At 38.1% G+C, this 4871-nt stretch overlaps 1 pseudogene; it reads left to right on the top strand.

Annotated features, from left to right (window-relative positions):
* Positions 1 to 4523: 4523 nt before the first annotated feature.
* On the top strand, positions 4524 to 4666 carry LOC121398478 (annotated as a pseudogene).
* The last annotated feature ends 205 nt before the right edge of the window (positions 4667 to 4871 follow it).

The raw sequence follows: 4871 nt of genomic DNA, 5'->3' as shown, positions 1-4871 counted from the left end.
TTCTGGAGCCTGCCCCTTCTGATATCATCTCTGATGTAAAGTAAGGAGGTGGGTAGGGCTTGGGTCTTCAAGTTCCTTGTCGACTATGGGCTGGTTTGCACCCGTAGTTGACAAAAAAAGGGAGTGTTGGGGTGGGGATGGGTTGAAACATTTCAAACCGGTACATTATTAGCACAATGCTCAGGCATGCTTGCCATCTTGCCAATTTGCAGGCCAAATACATACAAATATCTTTCCACTCCATACAGAAATTTGGCCTATTGTAGCACCTCATCTCATACATGTGTCTATTTTTATTGCATCTGTTTTTGCAGCGTTAAAAACGGACTTGCTGAGGGGGGAGAAGAAAGAGACAAAAGAGTTCATCGATAACTGCCAAAAAATGACAGGTGGTATTTCATCTTCTTCATATTTGAGGGCCTATTCCAAGCTACTAACCTCTAAAATACAAGGCTTCTTTCTAATTAGGGGTTATTGGGGGAAAACTGCACAATGACTTATGATTTAGTTTACATTATAGTAATTCAACCCCTCAATAAAACTGTTCTACCTCACAGGCTAGCTCTCTAAATTGGGTTGTACAAGCTTAGAAGATCTGTGGCGATTGTGTGTAATTTTAGTAGTCAAATGTCAGGCCAACATTTATTTCATTGTTCCATGTTAGAAAAAAAATGTATGCTTCCAGCTCTAAGGCAGGAACATAGATTATTATTATATATTATTATATATATAAAGCTGTTTGTTGGGCTGAAGGGAGGACTAAGGAATATTCAAATTATTTTTTTTGTAACAGGAGTTTTTCCAATTGTGGTTCTGACCCACAAAACCTGTGGAGACTTCATACAGGCTGAGAAGGAGTTCCTGCTGATGGGAGTAGAAACGGTGATTAAGATAGAAAACTACACAGAAGAGAATCATGGCAGAACACAAGGGCGACACAAGGAGATCCTAAACTTTCTCTACAGCGTTCTGGAAGATGTCAACTTCCAAATGAGATATCTGAGGAACCCAAGAAAGGAAAGGATAGAGCGCAAGAAATTTCTGCTGAACTTTTTGCATAATAGAGAGATGAAGCAAAAAGAAGAGCAAATGCGTAGGTCAGAGTTAAGAAATGCTCCACAGCCAAAAAATGCTCCACAGCCACAGCGGCTCTTTAAGCCAACATTTTATTACCCGCGTCCTATGTAAATACCAGCATTTTCATCATGTTAGCAACACGATTGTTATTCTGGACACCCACATGGCACAAAGTGGCCAAATCAAACTCTGGTCTTTGCCATTGAGGGCTAGGCATCTATAAGTGTCCACTTAGTATCATTTACTTATGTAAATCATTGGGTGTTGACTCACTTTGATATTATAATGGATTTATGTATTTTTAAAGCTTCTGTGTAAAGGGAAACTTTACTGTCCTTTCAAACTCTATTACTGTGCCAAACATTTATTGAACAAAGTTTCCATCTTCTTAGGTAACTGAACCACACAATAGAAGCAGCTCAAAACTAAATACAAATGAGGTTGAAGTGCTGAATATTTTCACATGAAAGAGATTAAAACCAAAGAGCTGCTGCTGGGTGGGAGATCGGTGATCGCTTAAGTGCCATCCGTTTGTAGCAATGTATCATTTGGAAAGGCTTTGAGCTGTTAAAGTAATCTTTGTCTAGACTTTATCTTTTCAGTACTAAAGAAATGTTAGTTTATGATAGTTCCATTTGTTCTTAAAGTTAATTCTATCATAAAACAGTAATGGTGTTTTGTAGTTATTGTTGTTTCTTTCACACTTACTAACTTTCCTGTAATTAAAAAAGTTACTTGAACGCGAATTATTAAACTCTGTTTAATCAACCACCTATTACCATTTTTCTTATGACGGTTTTGCTGTATTATCAGTCCAATTATATACCTCGCAAGAACCAGGAAGTTGCTACTTTTATAGTTAAAACCAGTACAGAGCAGGCTCACTAACGTAATATCTCTGTCCCTATCTTCTTACCCTTTTCATCACATTCCTTCAGACATGGGAAAACTGGAAACATGGGGTGAGTTTTGTAAAAAGAACATTTTTGGTCCTTGTTAATGCAATTTATAGTTGATTTAGTTTATTGAAACATTATCTTGTTCATTTCCATCCTGTAAATATTACTAACTTCCCTGCCATAAAGCAAAATGGCTTCTGTTGTGTGCCAGAAAGGAAATAGAAATAGAGGTGTACAATTAAATAAAACTTATCCTCATATGAGTACAAACAGCATAAAGGGTAATGACATATATAGGGGCACATTAACTTAGCTCGAGTGAAGGAATAGAATAAAAAATACTTCGAATTGTTGGCTACTTCGACCATCGAATCGGATACTTCAACCTTCGACTACGACTTTGACTTCGTTTCGAACTAAAAATCATTCAACTATTTGACCATTCGATAGTCGAAGTACTGTCTCTTTAAAAAAAACTTCCACCACCTACTTTGCCACCTAAAACCTACTGAGCATCCATGTTAGGTCCCCATAGGCTTTCTAGCAAATTTGGGATCGAAGGAAAATAGTTTGATCGAGGGATTAAAATCCTTCGAAACAATTATTCCTTCGATTGAACTAAATCCTTCGACTTCGATATTCGATAACTTCGAGTGTCGAATATAGAGGGTTACCATTAGTAAATGTGCCCCAAACAGTTTTAAGAGCTACAAAAATATACATTTTGTGTGTTGATATATTATATTACATATAAAACCCATTTGATGTTTAATGTTCCATTTCTGAAACGGACCTTGTAGAGATAGCAGTTTGTTTTGTATAATCATCCAGTTGGCACCCAGTATGGGACTCTATCCTTGTATGTCTCTATCCTGCACATATAGCAGTAAGACTGTCTGGGAGTTACAGATAACTCCTTTTTATTTGGTCTTGGAGGAGACAGAAGTCTTCAAGATGTGAACCCCTCTTTTCTGAGGAACAGTGAAAAGGCTATAACAACTCATACACTCCAGGGTTAAATCAGAATTTTCTACATTTCTCCAAGTACGTGTTGTTAATAAAGGTTTGTCTTAAAGGATAAGTAAAAAAAATGTGAATATAAAATTAACGAGGGGACTATTCTAAGCAGTGTCGGACTGGGGTGCCTGGGGCCCACCAGGAAACCTCATCTCAAGGGCCCAACTCCCCCCTCTGGTACAAAATAGTGCGCACAAATATCAAAATAAACTTTTTGCTGGAATTCTTCTGAGTGCCAATCTATTTACAGTGGTCCACTGGTTTGGTCTGTGGCATCTATATTAAATTGCCAAATCAAAGTTCTGCAAAAAAAAATATCTGTGGCTGCAGCTGCTGAACTGCCTGAACATTGTTCTGAAGTGCAGGTGCTGGTTGGTGTTGTTGAACTTATGTGAAGAAGATCACACACACAGAAGGCAACGGTCAGTAGTAGTAGTACCATGGTACCACCAGGCACCAGTCCAAAATGCTCTCCACAGCTCCACCGTAGCTTCATAGTCATTCAAGAACCTGTCCAAACCTTACAATTACAAATTATTTTATCAAGCCATCCAAGTTGAGTAAAGCAAGGGCCCTCTAGGGGCCCACCGGGTTTTTTCCCGTGACCCCGGCAGGCCAGTCTGACCCTGATTCTAAGCACTTTTGCAATGTACATTCATTATTTATTTTGTTTTTATTCCAAGATATTAAGGAATACATGTGCGGGCCATTCTGACCACCATGAAGTCAAGGAAGTTGTCAGGAGAAAGAAAGAGGTTGCTCTGATGTTCTTCTGCTTAGGAAACTTTCCTAAGCAGAAGAACATCAGAGCAGCCTCATCAATTTTACATTCACTTATTTTTAAGGTTTACTTAACCTTTAAAGCAATATGAACTTGTCTGTTTCTGAAGGGTCTGGTGAAAAATCTTAGAGTCATATTTTTAAGGATCCAAAACAACCAACGTCAAAGCTGCCCTGCTGAGTTGAAATAAAAGCCACTTGCATGTGCTTGTTCCAGATCTTGTTGGTTTGCCTAGAAAAGTAGAAGTCTGTATTTTTAGGGGACTATTGCCTGAATCGTCTTGGAATTTGAAGATGTTTTATTTTGATTGGTTATGGTTTTTTTATTTAAAAATGCAATAAATTCAGATTTTAGTAAATAATCCTCTTAAAGTTTGTTGGATAAGTTAGGTATAATGGAACATGTACAGTCTGTCCTCAACATCATTTATAATGAATAATTTCTACATCCCGGTAACTTCATGCCCCTTAATGAGAAGGTGACTTTGGAACGTGATAATAAAGACTTTGTGTCCCAGCGAGAGGATGATGAGTTGGACCCAAATTGGACAGATTTTATACTTCCTGTATTTGTTCATAAGTAAGAAATGGTTTTCAAATGTATTTTTATACTCTGCTCTTTCATTCAGTCAGGTTCTTTAATCTCATTGTTCTTTCCAAGACCCAAGTTTGTCTCCACTGAGAAGATTTACAGCCACAAAGCACATCGAATTCTCCTAATCTAAGTGATTTAACTGGGTCCCTATTGTGATAGCTTCTTGGCCTTTTGGCTAAGATCAAGTGTAGTATCTGTTCTTATCAGTTTGTCATCAGAGTTCCACCAGTCCACAATCAGAGAACAGAAAACCACTTGATTGTGGCCCTGGGCCAGCAGCTTGAAGCCCAAACTCCTTTGTGACCCAGTTCACTAAGGTGACATAAGTCACAGTGGGTCATGGCACTGAGATGAAGGAACTATGCACTTTTGCACTTGGCACTTTTATGCTGTTTTTATATTATTTTAAACCCAACCTTTTGGAGCAGGGTTAAAATAATGTTGAAACAGGCTAAAAGGCTGGGGTTGGGCACATCCATTTTAAAATGATTTTATTTGTTTAC

This window comes from Xenopus laevis, chromosome 9_10L (assembly GCF_017654675.1).
Source record: "Xenopus laevis strain J_2021 chromosome 9_10L, Xenopus_laevis_v10.1, whole genome shotgun sequence".
NCBI classification, from domain to species: domain Eukaryota; kingdom Metazoa; phylum Chordata; class Amphibia; order Anura; family Pipidae; genus Xenopus; species Xenopus laevis.
The sequence above is the reverse complement of the archived record's forward strand: the minus strand, read 5'-3'. Positions and strand labels throughout refer to the sequence as shown.